This window comes from Pseudophryne corroboree, chromosome 5, assembly GCF_028390025.1.
Source record: "Pseudophryne corroboree isolate aPseCor3 chromosome 5, aPseCor3.hap2, whole genome shotgun sequence".
NCBI lineage: Eukaryota > Metazoa > Chordata > Amphibia > Anura > Myobatrachidae > Pseudophryne > Pseudophryne corroboree.
The window spans coordinates 767,135,098-767,156,192 of record NC_086448.1 but is presented as its reverse complement, the minus strand read 5'-3'; the positions used below and the strand labels follow the sequence as shown (position 1 = coordinate 767,156,192).

At 44.7% G+C, this 21,095-nt stretch overlaps 3 pseudogenes; 2 read left to right on the top strand and 1 right to left on the bottom strand.

The window, feature by feature from the left end:
* Positions 1–11,416: 11,416 nt before the first annotated feature.
* Positions 11,417–11,535, bottom strand: LOC134930715 (5S ribosomal RNA; annotated as a pseudogene).
* A 2,569-nt stretch (positions 11,536–14,104) lies between these two features.
* LOC134930714 (5S ribosomal RNA) lies at positions 14,105–14,223 on the top strand (annotated as a pseudogene).
* Positions 14,224–16,010: 1,787 nt separating this feature from the next.
* Positions 16,011–16,128, top strand: LOC134930624 (5S ribosomal RNA; annotated as a pseudogene).
* The last annotated feature ends 4,967 nt before the right edge of the window (positions 16,129–21,095 follow it).

Sequence of the window (21,095 nt, the reverse complement as noted above, 5' to 3'; positions counted from 1 at the left end):
GGGACACAAAGAGCAAGCCGTGCAGCAATACCACCTGCTATATTTGTATTAATTGCTACATTTAATAAACCTCTTTATGACTTGACAGATTGTCTGCATACTTGACCCATAGCTCTTTTCACCAAGCAATTAACGCTGCATGCTCAACATGACAGCTCTGTTATAGAGGAATATAACACAGCTCACATCACTTCTGCAAAACAAGACTGACAGATAATATAGTAGTAGTATAATGTGTTTAATAAGGATTTTTATTCTTCATAGTGGTCTGTTTATCATTGGGAGTATTATGCATTTATGCAAACTGGGGATGCGGTCAGGATCTCGTCAGTTGGGATACCGACAGTCAGAATACGGATAGCGGGATCTCAGAGGTCAGAAGCCATACAGATCTCAAATGTCAATTACTGGCCTTGGGGATAGGGTGAAGTTGTAGGAGGGGACAGTTAGGGTTAAGCTGCAGGAGGGAATGGTTAGGGTTAGGCACTATGGGAGAGATAGGCTGCAGGGGTGGGGTGGGGGTTAGGGACAGGCTGCGGGGTGGGGGAGGTTAGGGTTAGGCTGCGGGGTGGAGGAGGTTAGGGTTAGGCTGCGGGGTGGAGAGGACAGGGCTGATGTAGACATTTCAGCAAACTCAATGAATCCTGGGTAGTTTTTGCTTGCTGGATAAACCATATCTCTCAGCTGGCTGAAGATGTAGAGTATTCTGGGAACAAGGGGTATAAACAGGGTCGCACTGGCCTACAGGGGTACAGGGGAAACCACCGGTGGGCCCCACTGCCTGGGGGCCCTCCTCCTCTAGTGATCGGGTTCCAGACTCTGCACATGAATTATACATATGTTACCTCATACTGCACAGGACTATAATATATTGTCTACAGTGCATTGCCAATTTCTCTAACGTCCTAAGTGGATGCTGGGGACTCCGTAAGGACCATGGGGAATAGCGGCTCCGCAGGAGACTGGGCACATCTAAAGAAAGCTTTAGGACTAACTGGTGTGCACTGGCTCCTCCCCCTATGACCCTCCTCCAAGCCTCAGTTAGATTTCTGTGCCCGACGAGAAGGGTGCACACTAGGGGCTCTCCTGAGCTTCTTAGTGAAAGTTTTAGTTTAGGTTTGTTATTTTCAGTGAGACCTGCTGGCAACAGGCTCACTGCATCGAGGGACTAAGGGGAGAAGAAGCGAACTCACCTGAGTGCAGAGTGGATTGGGCTTCTTGGCTACTGGACATTAGCTCCAGAGGGACGATCACAGGCCCAGCCTGGATGGGTCCCGGAGCCGCGCCGCCGGCCCCCTTACAGAGCCAGAAGAGCGAAGAGGTCCGGAAAAATCGGCGGCAGAAGACGTTCCTGTCTTCAATAAGGTAGCGCACAGCACTGCAGCTGTGCGCCATTGCTCTCAGCACACTTCATACTCCGGTCACTGAGGGTGCAGGGCGCTGGGGGGGGTGCCCTGAGACGCAATAAAACAGGATAAAAATACCTTACATGGCAAAAAATGCATCACATATAGCTCCTGGGCTATATGGATGCATTTAACCCCTGCCAAAATATACAGAAAAACGGGTGATAAGGCCGCCGAAAAGGGGGCGGAGCCTATCTCCTCAGCACACTGGCGCCATTTTCCCTCACAGCTCAGTTGGAGGGAAGCTCCCGGTCTCTTCCCTGCAGTCACTACACTACAGAAAGGGTTAAAAAAAGAGAGGGGGGCACTAAATAGGCGCAGTATTAAAACATACAGCAGCTATAAGGGGAAAAACACTTATATAAGGTTATCCCTGTATATATATATAGCGCTCTGGTGTGTGCTGGCATACTCTCCCTCTGTCTCCCCAAAGGGCTAGTGGGGTCCTGTCCTCTATCAGAGCATTCCCTGTGTGTGTGCTGTGTGTCGGTACGTTTGTGTCGACATGTATGAGGAGAAAAAATGATGCGGAGACGGAGCAGAATGTCTGTAACAGTGATGTCACCACCTAGGGGGTCGACACCTGAGTGGATGTACTGTTGAAAATTACGTGACAGTGTCAGCTCTGTATAAAAAAACAGTGGTTGACATGAGACAGCCGGCTACTCAGCTTGTGCCTGTCCAGACGTCTCATAGGCCGTCAGGGGCTCTAAAGCGCCTGTTACCTCAGATGGCAGATACAGACGCCGACACGGATACTGACTCCTGTGTCGACGGTGAAGAGACAACCGTGATTTCCAGTAGGGCCACACGTTACATGATTGAGACAATGGAAAATGTTTTATACATGTCTGATAATACGAGTACCACCAAAAAGGGGTATTATGTTCGGTGAGGGAAAAACTACCTGTAGTTTTCCTGAATCTGAGAAATAAAATGAGGTGTGTGATGATGCGTGGGTTTCCCCCCGATAACAATTGATAATTTCTTAAAAAGTATTGGCTGTATACCCTTCCCGCCAGAGGTTAGGGTGCGTTGGGAAACACCCCCTAGGGGGGATAAGGCGCTCACACGCTTGTAAGAACAAGGGCTCTACCCTCTCATGAGATGGCCGCCCTTAAGGATCCTGCTGATAGAAAGCAGGAGGGTATCCAAAAATGTATTCACACACATACTGGTGTTATACTGCGACCAGCAATCGCCTCAGCCTGGAGGTGCAGTGCTGGGTTGGCATGGTCGGATTCCCTGACTGGAAATATTGATATCCTAGATAAGGATAGTATATTATTGCCTATAGAGCATTTAAAAGATGCATTTCTATATATGCATGATGCACAGCGGAATATTTGCCGACTGGCATCAAGTATAAGTGCGTTTGTCCAATTCTACCAGTAAAATGGTCTGGTGATGCGGATTCCAAACGGCATTTGGAAGTATTGCCTTTGAAAAGGGACATTTGGGGTCGGTCTTTTAGACCTGGTGGCCACGGCAACAACTGGGAAATCCACGTTTGTACCCCAGGTCGCCTCTCAAAATAAGACGCCGTATTATCAGGCGCAGTCCTTTGTTGGCAAGCGGACAAAAGGTTCCTCTTTTCTGCTCGTGACAGAGGGAGAGGAAAAAGGCTGAAGAGATTAGCCAGTTCCCAGGAACAGAAACCCTTTCCCGCCTCTGCCAAGCCCTCAGTATGACGCTAGGGCCTTACAAGCTCAGGCACGGTGGGGGCCCGTTCTCAATGAATTTCAGTGCGCAGTGGGCTCACTCGCAAGTAGACCCCTGGATCCTTCAGGTAATATCTCAAGGGTACATATTGGAATTCGAGACGTCTCCCCCTCGCCGTTTCCAAAAGTCGGCTTTACCGACGTCCCCCTCTGACAGGGAGGCAGTTTTGGAAGCCATTCACAAGCTGTATTCCCAGCAGGTGATAATCAAGGTACCCCTCCTGCAACAGGGAACGGGGTATTATTCCACACTATTGTGGTACCGAAGCCAGACGGCTCGGTGAGACCGATTCTAAATCTAAAATCTAAAATCTTTGAACACTTACATACAGAGGTTCAAATTCAAGATTGAGTCACTCAGAGCAGTGATTGCGAACCTGGAAGAAGGGGACTACATGATGTCTCGGGACATCAAGGATGCTTACCTTCATGTCAAAATTTACCCTTCTCACCAAGGGTACCTCAGGTTATGATACAGAACTGTCACTATCAGTTCAGACGCTGCCGTAGGGATGGTCCACGGCACCCCGGGTCTTTACCAAGGTAATGGCCGAAATGATATCCCTTCGAAGGAAGGAAATTTTAGTTATCCCTTACTTGGACGATTCCCTGATAAGGGTAAGATCCAGGGAACAGTTGGAAGTCGGTGTAGCACTATCTCAGGTAGTGTTGCGGCAGCACGATTGGATTCTCAATATTCCAAAATCGCAGCTGGTTCCGACGACTTGTCTTCTGTTTCCTAGGGATGTTCCTGGACACAGTCCTGAAAAAAGGTGTTTCTCCCGGAAGAGAAAGCCAGGGAGTTATCCAAGCTAGTCAGGAACCTCCTAAAACCGAACCAAATCTCAGTGCATCAATGCACAAGGGTTCTGGGTAAAAATGGTGGCTTCCTACGAAGCAATCCCATTCGTTAGATTCCACGCAAGAACTTTCCAGTGGAACCTACTGGACAAATGGTCCGGGTCGCATTTTCAGATGCATCAGCGGATAACCCTGTCACCAAGGACAAGGGTATCCATCCTGTGGTGGTTGCAGAGTGCTCATCTTCTAGAGGGCCGCAGATTCGGCATTCAGGACTGGGTCCTGGTGACCACGGATGCCAGCCTGCGAGGCTGGGGAGCAGTCACACAGGGAAGGAATATCCAGGGCTTAGGGTCAAGCCTGGATACATCACTTCACATAAATATCCTGAAGCTAAGGGCCATTTACAATGCTCTAAGCTTAGCAAGACCTCTGCTTCAAGGTCAGCCGGTGTTGATCCAGTCGGACAACATCATGGCAGTCACCCACGTAAACAGACAGGGTGGCACAAGAAGCAGGAGGGCAATGGCAGAAGCTACAGGGATTCTTCGCTGGGCGGAAAATCATGTGATAGCACTGTCAACAGTATTCATTCCGGGAGTGGACAACTGGGAAGCAGACTTCCTCAGCACGACCTCCACCCGGGAGAGTGGGGACTTCACCCAGAAGTCGTCCACATGATTAAAACTCGACAGGTATTGCGCCAGGTCAAGAGACCCTCAGGCAATAGTTGTAGACGCTCTGGTAACACCGTGGGTGTACCAGTCAGTGTATGTGTTCCCTCCTCTGCCTCTCATACCCAAGGTACTGAGATTGATAAGATGGAGAGGAGAAAGCACTATATTCGTGGCTCCGGATTGGCCAAGAAGGACTTGGTAACCGGAACTTCAAGAGAGGCTCACGGAGGATCCGTGGCCTCTACCTCTAAGAAGGGACCTGCTCCAGCAAGGACCCTGTCTGTTCCAAGACTTACCGCGGCTGCGTTTGACGGCATGCCGGTTGAACACCGGATCCTGAAGGAAAAAAAAAAAAAAAAAGGGCATTCCGGATGAAGTCATCCATATCCTGATCTAAAGCCAGGAAGGATGTAACCGCAAAAACATTATCACCGCAATTGGCGAAAATATGTTGCGTAGTGCGAGGCCAGTAAGGCCCGACGGAGGAAATTCAACTGGGTCGATTCCTACATTTCCTGCAAACAGGAGTGTCTATGGGCCTGAAATTGGGGTCCATTAAGGTTCAGATTTCGGCCCTGTCAATTTTCTTCCAAAAAAGAACTAGCTTCAGTCCCTGAAGTTTAGACGTTTGTAAAAGGGGTACTGCATATACAGCCTCCTTTTGTGCCTCCAGTGGCAATTTGGGATCTCAATGTAGTTTGGGTTCCAAAAGTTACATTGGTTTGAACCACTTAAATCTGTGGAGTTAAAATATCTCACATGGAAAGTGGTCATGCTGTTGGCCCTGGCCTGGGCCAGGCGCGTGTCAGAATTGGCGGCTTTATCCTGTAAAAGCCCTTATCTGATTTTCCATTCGGACAGGGCGGAATTGAGGACTCGTCCTCAGTTTCTCCCTAAGGTGGTTCCAGCGTTTTCACCTGAACCAACCTATTGTGGTGCCTGCGGCTACTAGGGACTTGGAGGAATCCAAGTTGCTGGATGTTGTCAGGGCCCTGAAAATATTTCCAGGACGGCTGGAGTCAGGAAATCTGACTCGCTGTTTATCCTGTATGCACCCAACAAGCTGGGTGCTCCTGCTTCTAAGCAGACTATTGCTCGTTGGATTTGTAGTACAATTCAGCTTGCACATTCTGTGGCAGGCCTGCCACAGCTAAAATCTGTAAAAGCCCGTTCCACAAGGAAAGTGGGCTCATCTTGGGCGGCTGCCCGAGGGGTCTCGGCTTTACAACTTTGCCGAGCAGCTACTTGGTCAGGGGCAAACACGTTTGCTAAATTCTACAAAATTGGATACCCTGGCTGAGGAGGACCTGGAGTTCTCTCATTCGGTGCTGCAGAGTCATCCGCACTCTCCCGCCCGTTTGGGAGCTTTGGTATAACCCCCATGGTCCTTACGGAGTCCCCAGCATCCACTTAGGACGTTAGAGAAAATAAGAATTTACTTACCGATAATTCTATTTCTCATAGTCCGTAGTGGATGCTGGGCGCCCATCCCAAGTGCGGATTGTCTGCAATACTTGTACATAGTTATTGTTACAAAAATCGGGTTATTATTGTTGGGAGCCATCTTTTCAGAGGCTCCTCTGTTATCATACTGTTAACTGGGTTCAGATCACAAGTTATACGGTGTGATTGGTGTGGCTGGTATGAGTCTTACCCGGGATTCAAAAATCCTTCCTTATTGTGTACGCTCGTCCGGGCACAGTATCCTAACTGAGGCTTGGAGGAGGGTCATAGGGGGAGGAGCCAGTGCACACCAGTTAGTCCTAAAGCTTTCTTTAGATGTGCCCAGTCTCCTGCGGAGCCGCTATTCCCCATGGTCCTTACGGAGTCCCCAGCATCCACTACGGACTATGAGAAATAGAATTATCGGTAAGTAAATTCTTATTATTTATCTGGTACATTATCATGCATGCACTAGAAGTATTTATATATTTGTCAAGGGACCCAGCCCATGCATTCATTAATGGTTAGGCAATCCAATGTAACGGCTGGCCCCACCCCCTCTGGAGACTGACCACACCCCTAAACATGGGCCCCTACCACTGCATTCCCCGGTGGGCCCTTCATGCCCCAGACCGACACTGGGTATAAATAACCTTGCAGACATGGCATTATAAACAAAGAGGAAGGGGGGTGCAAATCCCCACCCCCAAATTCCCTTCCGCACACTGAAAATTACATGTAACCATCCCTGAATCTATCTGGTAATAAAATTCAGAGAATTCATCACAAATGTTTGCAAACACATGTTTAGCTGCTGGCCACTTCACGGCTTCTCTGATACAGCAGTCCTAACTACTTGATAGCAGTGCCCACATTGGGCCATGTAATTTGTCACAGTACGCCTCATAATAAAGGCCATTACTAAAACAGTTCCAGACTGAGAGCTTACTTACCAGGGAGCCACCCCCAGGATCTCCCATTGGCACTACAAGGAACAGCATGCCTTCCAAATGCTGCTCCCATTCAATGCCTCATGCACACAAGCAGACAAACAATTTGGAAGCTGCTCAATCATACCTGGAGATAATTATATATCAGGTGCTGGAAGGGGGAGGGGTCACAGACAAACAAACAAAGAGGAAGGGGGGTGCAAATCCCTACCCCCAAATTCCCTTCCGCACACTGAAAATTACCTGTAACCATCCCTGAATCTATCTGGTAATAAAATTCAGAGAATTCGTCACAAATGTTTGCAAACACATGTTTAGCTGCTGCCCACGTCACGGCTTCTCTGATACAGCAGTCCTAACTACTTGATAGCAGTGCCCACATTGGGCCATGTAATTTGTCACAGTACGCCTCATAATAAAGGCCATTACTAAAACAGTTCCAGACTGAGAGCTAACTTACCAGGGAGCCACCCCCAGGATCTCCTATTGGCACTACAAGGAACAGCATGCCTTCCAAATGCTGCTCCCATTCAATGCCTCATGCACACAAGCAGACAAACAATTTGGAAGCTGCTCAATCATACCTGGAAATAATTATATATCAGGTGCTGGAAGGGGGAGGGGTCACAGACAAACAAACAAAGAGGAAGGGGGGTGCAAATCCCCACCCCCAAATTCCCTTCCGCACACTGAAAATTACCTGTAACCATCCCTGAATCTATCTGGTAATAAAATTCAGAGAATTCGTCACAAATGTTTGCAAACACATGTTTAGCTGCTGGCCACTTCACGGCTTCTCTGATACAGCAGTCCTAACTACTTGATAGCAGTGCCCACATTGGGCCATGTAATTTGTCACAGTACGCCTCATAATAAAGGCCATTACTAAAACAGTTCCAGACTGAGAGCTAACTTACCAGGGAGCCACCCCCAGGATCTCCCATTGGCACTACAAGGAACAGCATGCCTTCCAAATGCTGCTCCCATTCAATGCCTCATGCACACAAGCAGACAAACAATTTGGAAGCTGCTCAATCATACCTGGAGATAATTATATATCAGGTGCTGGAAGGGGGAGGGGTCACAGACAAACAAACAAAGAGGAAGGGGGGTGCAAATCCCTACCCCCAAATTCCCTTCCGCACACTGAAAATTACCTGTAACCATCCCTGAATCTATCTGGTAATAAAATTCAGAGAATTCGTCACAAATGTTTGCAAACACATGTTTAGCTGCTGCCCACGTCACGGCTTCTCTGATACAGCAGTCCTAACTACTTGATAGCAGTGCCCACATTGGGCCATGTAATTTGTCACAGTACGCCTCATAATAAAGGCCATTACTAAAACAGTTCCAGACTGAGAGCTAACTTACCAGGGAGCCACCCCCAGGATCTCCCATTGTCACTTCAAGGAACAGCATGCCTTCCAAATGCTGCTCCCATTCAATGCCTCATGCACACAAGCAGACAAACAATTTGGAAGCTGCTCAATCATACCTGGAGATAATTATATATCAGGTGCTGGAAGGGGGAGGGGTCACAGACAAACAAACAAAGAGGAAGGGGGTGCAAATCCCCACCCCCAAATTCCCTTCCGCACACTAAAAATTACCTGTAACCATCCCTGAATCTATCTGGTAATAAAATTCAGAAAATTCGTCACAAATGTTTGCAAACACATGTTTAGCTGCTGGCCACTTCACGGCTTCTCTGATACAGCAGTCCTAACTACTTGATAGCAGTGCCCACATTGGGCCATGTAATTTGTCACAGTACGCCTCATAATAAAGGCCATTACTAAAACAGTTCCAGACTGAGAGCTAACTTACCAGGGAGCCACCCCCAGGATCTCCCATTGGCACTACAAGGAACAGCATGCCTTCCAAATGCTGCTCCCATTCAATGCCTCATGCACACAAGCAGACAAACAATTTGGAAGCTGCTCAATCATACCTGGAGATAATTATATATCAGGTGCTGGAAGGGGGAGGGGTCACAAACAAACAAACAAAGAGGAAGTGGGGTGCAAATCCCCACCCCCAAATTCCCTTCCGCACACTGAAAATTACCTGTAACCATCCCTGAATCTATCTGGTAATAAAATTCAGAGAATTCGTCACAAATGTTTGCAAACACATGTTTAGCTGCTGGCCACTTCACGGCTTCTCTGATACAGCAGTCCTAACTACTTGATAGCAGTGCCCACATTGGGCCATGTAATTTGTCACAGTACGCCTCATAATAAAGGCCATTACTAAAACAGTTCCAGACTGAGAGCTGACTTACCAGGGAGCCACCCCCAGGATCTCCCATTGGCACTACAAGGAACAGCATGCCTTCCAAATGCTGCTCCCATACAATGCCTCATGCACACAAGCAGACAAACAATTTGGAAGCTGCTCAATCATACCTGGAGATAATTATATATCAGGTGCTGGAAGGGGGAGGGGTCACAGACAAACAAACAAAGAGGAAGGGGGGTGCAAATCCCCACCCCCAAATTCCCTTCCGCACACTGAAAATTACCTGTAACCATCCCTGAATCTATCTGGTAATAAAATTCAGAGAATTCGTCACAAATGTTTGCAAACACATGTTTAGCTGCTGGCCACTTCACGGCTTCTCTGATACAGCAGTCCTAACTACTTGATAGCAGTGCCCACATTGGGCCATGTAATTTGTCACAGTACGCCTCATAATAAAGGCCATTACTAAAACAGTTCCAGACTGAGAGCTAACTTACCAGGGAGCCACCCCCAGGATCTCCCATTGGCACTACAAGGAACAGCATGCCTTCCAAATGCTGCTCCCATTCAATGCCTCATGCACACAAGCAGACAAACAATTTGGAAGCTGCTCAATCATACCTGGAGATAATTATATATCAGGTGCTGGAAGGGGGAGGGGTCACAGACAAACAAACAAAGAGGAAGGGGGGTGCAAATCCCTACCCCCAAATTCCCTTCCGCACACTGAAAATTACCTGTAACCATCCCTGAATCTATCTGGTAATAAAATTCAGAGAATTCGTCACAAATGTTTGCAAACACATGTTTAGCTGCTGGCCACTTCACGGCTTCTCTGATACAGCAGTCCTAACTACTTGATAGCAGTGCCCACATTGGGCCATGTAATTTGTCACAGTACGCCTCATAATAAAGGCCATTGCTAAAACAGTTCCAGACTGAGAGCTCAATCATACCTGGAGATAATTATGCCGAAAGTTTATAAGATTTACTAGCCAAAGCCAATATGCAAATTCCAGACTTAGAGGTGTATGTACTAAGCCTTGAAAAGAGATAAAGTGGATGGAGTTAAAGTACCAAACAACCAGCTTCTGTCACTTTTGAAACTCATAGGTCTATTTACTAAGCTGTGGATGGAGGTAAAGTGGACGGAGATAAAGTACCAGCCAATCAGCTCCTATCATTTTTCAAACCCAGTATAGAGAGAGGGATGAGTCTGCACTGGTAGTAGATGGGGTGATTAATACAAGATGTACAACCAATATACGAGACTATAATTTTACATTTTGCACAGTTTTCTTTAGTGGTGCTCCCGGAATTATTTTGTAGGTATGGACAACACAATTCAAAGGGAGAAAAAGACAAAAAAGTCTCTTCCAGGAGCACTCTTTAATGCATATTTTATAGAATCATGCAGTTGATAAAGTAATAAGATAATATTGGGTGGGTTTTTTTGAGATCTGCACTGGAACAGATTGTACATTACCTGATAAGAAGTATATAATGGTACTAATGAAGATTCTACTTACAGTTTAGACCAACATAGAGCTGCCAATTTCGCCTCAAAGAGCTTTTGGGGCAGAACAACGGTTGGTGGTGCTCCCGGACATTTTTAGCAAAAAGAGCTATAAGGGGTGGTTTTGCAAAGAAGCAAAAGAAAGAAGCTAGTTGATATGTCTCTCTGGGGCACACTTTTTAAATTGATTTAAGGACAATATTATGAAACAATGGAATATGTATAAAGCATTAAAACGTAACTTTTATTTAATTATTCAGACGAAAAAGTTTAATTAATTATATGAAAAATACCTTGCTGTGTGAAACAGCGGAGTGAATTAAAACAAGTATTAAATAGTATATAAAAGACGATATAGTAATAATATGTCACTCGCTTATTGAAAGTGGGTGACAGAAAATTTGTCTGCACACCCTCTGGATTCTAGGCGAGTATTATTGTTAGACATATGTCCTCTGCGAAAATGAAAGTTCTCGTTATCTCTATGGGTTTATGATTGAAGATACTTGTGCGTATTTCATATAAGAGATACAAGAAAAGGAAACCGGCTTTTTATTTACCGGACTCCTTTTGAAATAATCAACTGTGCTGCGTGTTCTGCAGTGTTAGTTGACAAGTAGGTTCTGCTGGTCAATGAAAGGCATATACCTTGATGGGACTACAGTACCCAGTATTCCCAGAGGGTCACCCTTTCTGGTACTAACCGGGCCCAATGCTGCTTGGCTTCCAAGATCAGACGAGATCGGGCAGATCCAGCATGGTATGACTGTAGAAGGTATGGTAAATACCTCTCAGCGTGTAAATTGGATGATTTTTGAGGCAAAAGGTGATTCCGTGAAAAGAAAGATTGATTTGACAATCGCCAATTGGTATTGGCCAATTAATGGCCCAAAGAAGACCAAGCAGTGGAGGGGTTATTCATTGATGAAATCCTCCTTGTTACAATTATGATGGAGAACAAATGCCAAAGTCGCCTCAAATAAATTAAATGAGGCAATTAAGTTAATAGTATGACAATGGTTAAATAATTTGATGAAATGCTGATAGAAATAATAGTATGACATGGGTTAATTGCTTTGGTGAAATCAATCATGTAGAATAACATAAGCTGAATCTTACATACATTTAAACATTTCAACGTACATTGTTGCAGAAAAGGTGTGTGGGCAGCTCTGTGTCCAAATGAAAACAGATACAATTGTTTTAAACACACAACATAAGTTGTAAAGGGCAGCTGCCTTTTAACACTGCAAGATGCAAAAAGTTGTCACAGTAACATACTGCAAACAGATGTGTTTGTTTTGGAATCAACCACATAGGCTGCAAGAAGCAGCAGGATTCTATTGCAAGCTTATCTCATTAATTTATCACAATAACAGATAAGAAAAATACAAAAAAAATCACAATTTGTCACAATAATCAAGTGCTGAGAAAGCTGCAGAGATAGTGACTCTAGTCCCAACCAAAAAAAAAAAACATTTTTTTGCAGATTTGAAACCAGCAGAAGGTTATAATCAAGATTAGTAAGGACAGAGTGGTTGTAAGTTGACACTGTTCTAATAGTAAGAGTAAAAGAAGCTCTCGCACCAACGGAGTGCCTGAATTGAAGAGTAATTGCCTGGCTAACTTGAAGGTATTTAATGTAGTACCAATAAAGTGATGGCTGACAGCACGAATCCCTTGTTTTAAATACGTGCTGTGTGTCTGTGCACCGTTTGCAGAGTTTTAAATATCAGCATTTAGTGACACTAATAACCTCTATACTTGTAAATTAGTGAGGGAATTAACAGGCAATATTGCTGGCTAAATCTTGCCAGGGAGACAGTCCATGCTTTATGCACTGGGTGGGGGCAGCTTTTTCCCTTGAGAGTGCGCTAGGCACGCGGGGAGAGAGCTGGCCTGGAGAGCTTTGAATCCGCTGCAGTGAGCGGTGTTATACTTGCGGTGATCGCTGACAGGAGTCCGCCCGTCGGAGCCCCGTTGCCGAGGTCCCGGAAGTTGGGTGCCGGACCGGAAGTGACGCGCGTTTCGCTGGGAGGAGCTTGTTCACTGGATCGTCTGGATCCAGTGAACAAGCTCCTCCCAGCGAAACGCGCGTCACTTCCGGTCCGGCACCCAACTTCCGGGACCTCGGCAACGGGGCTCCGACGGGCGGACTCCTGTCAGCGATCACCGCAAGTATAACACCGCTCACTGCAGCGGATTCAAAGCTCTCCAGGCCAGCTCTCTCCCCGCGTGCCTAGCGCACTCTCAAGGGAAAAAGCTGCCCCCACCCAGTGCATAAAGCATGGACTGTCTCCCTGGCAAGATTTAGCCAGCAATATTGCCTGTTAATTCCCTCACTAATTTACAAGTATAGAGGTTATTAGTGTCACTAAATGCTGATATTTAAAACTCTGCAAACGGTGCACAGACACACAGCACGTATTTAAAACAAGGGATTCGTGCTGTCAGCCATCACTTTATTGGTACTACATTAAATACCTTCAAGTTAGCCAGGCAATTACTCTTCAATTCAGGCACTCCGTTGGTGCGAGAGCTTCTTTTACTCTTACTATTAGAACAGTGTCAACTTACAACCACTCTGTCCTTACTAATCTTGATTATAACCTTCTGCTGGTTTCAAATCTGCAAAAAAATGTTTGTTTTTTTTTGGTTGGGACTAGAGTCACTATCTCTGCAGCTTTCTCAGCACTTGATTATTGTGACAAATTGTGATTTTTTTGTATTTTTCTTATCTGTTATTGTGATAAATTAATGAGATAAGCTTGCAATAGAATCCTGCTGCTTCTTGCAGCCTATGTGGATGAGTCCAAAACAAACACATCTGTTTGCAGTATGTTACTGTGACAACTTTTTGCATCTTGCAGTGTTAAAAGGCAGCTGCCCTTTACAACTTATGTTGTGTGTTTAAAACAATTGTATCTGTTTTCATTTGGACACAGAGCTGCCCACACACCTTTTCTGCAACAATGTACGTTGAAATGTTTAAATGTATGTAAGATTCAGCTTATGTTATTCTACGTGATTGATTTCACCAAAGCAATTAACCCATGTCATACTATTATTTCTATCAGCATTTCATCAAATTATTTAACCATTGTCATACTATTAACTTAATTGCCTCATTTAATTTATTTGAGGCGACTTTGGCATTTGTTCTCCATCATAATTGTAACAAGGAGGATTTCATCAATGAATAACCCCTCCACTGCTTGGTCTTCTTTGGGCCATTAATTGGCCAATACCAATTGGCGATGGTCAAATCAATCTTTCTTTTCACGGAATCACCTTTTGCCTCAAAAATCATCCAATTTACACGCTGAGAGGTATTTACCATACCTTCTACAGTCATACCATGCTGGATCTGCCCGATCTCGTCTGATCTTGGAAGCCAAGCAGCATTGGGCCCGGTTAGTACCAGAAAGGGTGACCCTCTGGGAATACTGGGTACTGTAGTCCCATCAAGGTATATGCCTTTCATTGACCAGCAGAACCTACTTGTCAACTAACACTGCAGAACACGCAGCACAGTTGATTATTTCAAAAGGAGTCCGGTAAATAAAAAGCCGGTTTCCTTTTCTTGTATCTCTTATATGAAATACGCACAAGTATCTTCAATCATAAACCCATAGAGATAACGAGAACTTTCATTTTCGCAGAGGACATATGTCTAACAATAATACTCGCCTAGAATCCAGAGGGTGTGCAGACAAATTTTCTGTCACCCACTTTCAATAAGCGAGTGACATATTATTACTATATCGTCTTTTATATACTATTTAATACTTGTTTTAATTCACTCCGCTGTTTCACACAGCAAGGTATTTTTCATATAATTAATTAAACTTTTTCGTCTGAATAATTAAATAAAAGTTACGTTTTAATGCTTTATACATATTCCATTGTTTCATAATATTGTCCTTAAATCAATTTAAAAAGTGTGCCCCAGAGAGACATATCAACTAGCTTCTTTCTTTTGCTTCTTTGCAAAACCACCCCTTAAAGTAATAAGATATCCAGTTCTGCATTGTAAGAGAAAGTACATACATTAGCTATAAAACGTAACTTTTAATTCTGTAATTATATAAAAAGGACAAAGAAAGAGGACTCTTTAATGACACTCAAAATAAGTCAATACGTTAAACGGGACACATTTGCCCATAGTAAGTACCTCTATATACAGGTATCACATGTACATATATGTGTAAAAAAAACACCTTTAAGTTAGGTGAAAATATGACACATAGAACATATAGGGACTCTCAGTAATTCTATACCCCTAAATCCATATATGGGGGAGTCTCTGCTCCACAGAGTCGCTGATTACCCTTAATTTATATTCCTTTAGCTATTGAACTTGTAAGGAGTAAAATATACACCAAAAACTTGTTGTCTATGTATAGGGTGGCCTTTTCACTTTATAAAGTAGGTCTCTTGTCAGTACGTATAAAGAGAATATAGAGAGGACTGAGGGAATTATGTTATTTAATGTGCAACTTCAGTTTAGGGAAAAAAAGGGATGATAAGAGTTGTGAATCTGCTGTCAACGTTAGACCTTAAGCTTCCAGCTCCTGGAAAAACCTACAACACCTGGTATTCCCATGGAGTCCCCTTCATGGTACTGATCCGGCCCAACACTTTATTGCTTCCAAGACTGGACGAGATTGGGCAAACTCAATGTGGTATCGTTGTAGGACATCAATTTCTACTTAAGAATCGTTGATGAGAGATCACAAATGAGGGCAGTTATGAAACAAGAAAAAGTGAATAGCGGAAGGTTTCCAAAAATGAATAAGAAGTAAAAGACCTCCCCTAATGGCTAATGCAGACGGAGGAGGATGGAAGCAAGAAAATTTAGGATCTGCTTTCAGTGTTAGGCAGAGGTATGTCTTAAGGCCTCCAAGATTGACACAGTCTCTGGATCACTGATGAGAGTCCTGAATAAATGATAATTTTTTGTGAAGAAATTTTATTTATGAGGTCTTCAAGTACAAACATATAAAATTGATTGATGGACTATTGTGTTTGATTCCGCTCTTCACTTTAGGGTTGTGATATTCATACCTTCTGACGCCATAATACTGAATTGGTGCTATCTGCCATACCAAACTTTATGCATTGTGGGTATAATACCCACTGACTGTAATCACACTAATTACTTATGATTCACCAAATTTTCATTTGCAATCTAGCTATGCATAATAACCTGTTTCATAACTGCCCTCATTCTTTAGGAGAAATTAATATCCTACAACCATACTACATTGAATTTGCCCAATCTCGTCCAATCTTGGAAGCAATAAAGTGTTGGGCCGGGTCAGTACCATGAAGGAGACTCTATGGGAATACCAGGTGTTGTAGGTTTTTCCAGGAGGTGGAAACTTAAGGTCTAACGTTGACAGCAGATTCACAACCTTTACTATCTCTTTTTTTCCCTAAACTGAAGTTGCACATTAAATAACATCATTCACTCAGTCCTCTCTATATTCACCTTATATGTACTGACAAGAGACCTATTTCAAGTGTATGAAGTGAAAAGGCCACCCTATACATAGACAACACGTTTTCTGTGTATATTTTACTCCTTACAAGTTCAATAGCTACAGACATTTAAATTAAGAGTAATTAGCGACTCTGCGGACCAGAGACTCCTCCATATATGGATTTAGGGGTATAGGATTACTGAGAGTCCCTATATGTTCTATGAGTCATATTTTCACTTAAAAGGCATTTTTTACACATATATGTACATGTGATACCTGTATATACAGGTACTTACTAGGGGCAAATGTGTCCCATTTAACGTATTGACTTATTTAGAGTGTCGTTAAAGAATTTTCTTTCTTTTTCCTTTTCTTTTTATATAATTACAGAATTAAAAGTTACGTTTTATAGCATATGTATGTACTTTCTCTTACGATGCAGAACTGGATGTCTTATTACTTTATCTACAGCATGATTGTATAACATATACATTAAAGAGTGCTACTGGAAGAGACTTTTTTGTCTTTTTCTCCCTTTGAATTTTTCAAACCCAGCCTGTGACTTGGCATTTAGGAGCTGATTGGCTGGTACTTTACCTCCACCTAATTTATCTCTTTCCAAGGATCAGTAAATAGACCCTTTGAGGCTGATTCTGAGTCACACAAAAAGTGGCTGTAGTTGCGGGTTGCCGTGGAAGCCAAATGTATTACCTAATGTAAGGGGTTTGTGAGAGCGGAATCCCGCGCCGCCCATTTTACTTTTCACCAGCAGCCGTAACTGACACCTATAGTTACTTATTTCCACTTGCCACACACCATGCTAAGTCAGGGGAGTCACCGGGTCTGGTGACACCCGGTGCGCACTCTGCACCCTCTTGTGCGCGGATGTGAGGTAATGGGCAAAAAGGGGGGGTGCCCTAAGTCGGATGGGTGTGACCTCGAGGGGGAACCCGGTGACATCACTCCGTGGGCAGCCCAGCATCACCCGAGGAAGCTGGGCTATTCCCAGAGACCAGTAAATGTGTAGTGTCAGCGCCTGTATCACAGGAGTCAAGTGGTGCAAGTGACTGTCACAATGCAGCACCCGGCTCCTGTGAGTGTGAGAGGCAGGCATTTTGGTGACACCCCCTCTGAGGGTGACACCTGGGTGCGGACTGCACCCCCCCTTCTGATGCCACTGTGCTAAGTACAAAAGATCCATCAGACACAGGTTCCCCTCCCCAGTACGCATGACTGATGATACATGCCCATGACATTCCTACAAGGCAGGATAGCAACATGTGATCGCATTGTTAGTTTGTTACCACCTGGTTCCCACCCCAAAATGCCCTTTTGCATGGAAAGTTAGATCCTGCCAAGTTCTGTCCAACTCAGGGAAAACGGACATAAATGCGTAAATTTGCTTCTGCGCATTCGCTGTATGCAAATACTCGCTGTTTGCAGGCATGCTAAGAGACCCAAGGGACGCAGCTTTGGGCACTTGAATTTAGGCCTCAATATTTTATAATTAAAGGAGCAATTTTATAATTTATTTATTCAGTTACAGATAGCAAACACCGTCCTATTTTTCCCCCCAGCGTGACTCGAAAATGGGGGGATGTTATGCTGACACAACTACAAAACATCATCATTCAGGGGCATGGCTTATGGGCAGAGACCACACCCCTGTTTGGCCTCGCACACTGTCGGCTTGCAGAGGGAGTGCCGATATACAATTCTAAAATGCTGGAAGGTATCACAACCCAAATATAAAAGCAGTGTCGGACTGGGGCATGTAGGGCCCACCGGGGGAATGCAGTGGTAGGGGCCCATGTTTAGAGGTGTGGCTAGTCTGCAGAGGGGGTGTGGCATGCCACCTCATTGGTTTGACCAACGATTAGAGAGTGCAACGCCTGGGCCCTTTCATAAATACACTGCTCAAAAAATAAAGGGAACACTTAAACAACACAATGTAACTCCAAGTCAATCACACTTCTGTGAAATCAAACTGTCCACTTAGGAAGCAACACTGATTGCCAATCAATTTCACATGCTGTTGTGCAAATGGAATAGACAACAGGTGGAAATTATAGGCAATTAGCAAGACACCCCCAATAAAGGAGTTGTTCTGCAGGTCGTGACCACAGACCACTTCTCAGCTCCTATGCTTTCTGGCTGATGTTTTGGTCACTTTTGAAAGCTGGCGGAGCTTTCACTCTAGTGGTAGCATGAGACGGAGTCTACAACCCACACAAGTGGCTCAGGTAGTGCAGCTCATCCAGGATGGCACATCAATGCAAGCTGTGGCAAGAAGGTTTGCTGTGTCTGTCGGCGTAGTGTCCAGAGCATGGACGCGCTACCAGGAGACAGGCCAGTACATCAGGAGACGTGGAGGAGGCCGCAGGATGGCAACAACCCTGCAGCAGGACCGCTACCTCCGCCTTTGTGCAAGGAGGAACAGGAGGAGCACTGCCAGAGCCCTGCAAAATGACCTCCAGCAAGCCACAAATGTGCATGTGTCTACTGAAACGATCAGAAACAGACTCCATGAGGGTGGTATGAGGGTCCGACGTCCACAGGTGGGGGTTGTGCTTACAGCCCAACACCGTGCAGTACGTTTGGCATTTGCCAGAGAACACCAAGATTGGCAAATTCGCCACTGGCGCCCTGTGCTCTTCACAGATGAAAGCAGGTTCTCACTGAGCACATGTGACAGACGTGACAGAGTCTGGAGATGCCAAGGAGAACGTTCTGCTGCCTGCAACATCCAGCATGACCGGTTTGGCAGTGGGTCAGTAATGGTGTGGGGTGGCATTTCTTTGGGGGGCCGCACAGCCCTCAATGTGCTCGCCAGAGGTAGCCTGACTGCCATTAGGTACCGAGAGGAGATCCTCAGACCCCTTGTGAGACCATATGCTGGTGCGCTTGGCCCTGGGTTCCTCCTAATGCAAGACAATGCTAGACCTCATGTGGCTGGAGTGTGTCAGCAGTTCCTGCAAGACGAAGGCATTGATGCTATGGACTGGCCCGCCCATTCCCCAGACCTGAATCCAATTGAGCACATCTGGGACATCATGTCTCGCTCCATCCACCAACGCCACGTTGCACCACAGACTGTCCAGGAGTTGGCGGATGCTTTAGTCCAGGTCTGGGAGGAGATCCCTCAGGAGACCATCCGCCACCTCATCAGGAGCATGCCCAGGCATTGTAGGGAGGTCATACAGGCACGTGGAGGCCACACACACTACTGAGCCTCATTTTGACTTGTTTTAAGCACATTACATCAAAGTTGGATCAGCCTGTAGTGTGTTTTTCCACTTTAATTTTGAGTGTGACTCCAAATCCAGACCTCCATGGGTTAATAAATTTGATTTCCATTGATAATTTTTGTGTGATTTTGTTGTCAGCACATTCAGCTATGTAAAGAACAAAGTCTTTAATAAAAATATTTCATTAATTCAGATCTAGGATGTGTTATTTTAGTGTTCCCTTTATTTTTTGAGCAGTGTATATACCGTAAAATCAGCTGCTGCATGCATGATAATGTACCAGATAACTTAGCACTAAGCAGCAATGCACTGTAGAAAATACACCATAGTCCAGTATAAGGTAACATAATGTATGTATAATGTATAATTCAAGTGCACAGTCTGGAACCTGATCCTTAGAGCAGGAGAAGGGGCCCCCAGGCAGTGGGGCCCACCGGTGGTTTCCCCTGTACCCATGTGGGCCAGTCCAAGCCTGTATAAAAGCCTGCTGAGACAGTTTCTAGTGAGCATGCATGGTAAGGGATCTTGCATTGAAGCATTTATGCAAGAAAATCTGCATTTCCCTAGTATTATTACAATGATAATAATGTACTTTATCATTTAGAATGCTGAAGTGTTCACATTCTACTCTCCAGCAAGTCAGAGGAAAATCTTGTCATCATAATACAGTATCTAATATTACTTAAAGCAGACAAGACAGCAGTCACCAGACAAGAATAGAGAACATTGCTGACACCAACACTTCAAGAAGGGGGAATAGGTCAGCCGACTCCAGGTCACCACAAAGACATTTCCTGGCCAGGCTCTGCCCATACTCATTGATCAAGTACTGACTGTTCTCTGCCGTACTTTCCTTCCTTTATTTGTTCTAGATAATGCCTACCTTTTGTTTTCTTCAGATGGTATCGCCATATATTGTTCAAATTATTACCTTTCTGGCTGAACAGCAGGGGTTCAACCATATATTATAGAATGAATCACTGTGTTTGAACTGTGATATACCGAGCTACAGTCTGTTGCGTGCAAAAGGTTATTAATACATCTCTTAGTAAAAAAAAAAGGTTCCTCGGTATAGAAAACACATACTAAATACTTTAATATATCATATGCTAATATATATATATATATATTGTTGTTGTTTTATTTGATAGTAAGGATAGCAACCACTTCAGGGTCCAAAGGCCTTTTATTATTATATTTTATTTTTAAGGTGCCATATAGTTTCTGCAGCATAAAGTAACACAGAAACTGACCTATGAATGGTACAGTAAAAGTAAGTTGACATACTGTATTTTTGGCACAGCAAAGAACAATAAACCAACAAGCTATGTAGGACGCGGACAAAGGGCGAGGGTTGGGTAACTCACAGTAGTATCTTCAAAGGCAAGTGGAGGAGAGTCACAGGGGCAGGACTCAAATGTTATGCTACTGCTCAGCGCAGGCATGAGGGAGACACAAGGAGAAGTAGACTCGTTGCTAGTACCAAAGAGACAAGTGGGATAGGGAGGCAATGGATAGATTCTGGCAGCCCCCAGAAAGTCAGAGAATCCAGATGGTACATTCTTGGTGTCACGATCCGGGTATCTGGACGCCATTACTT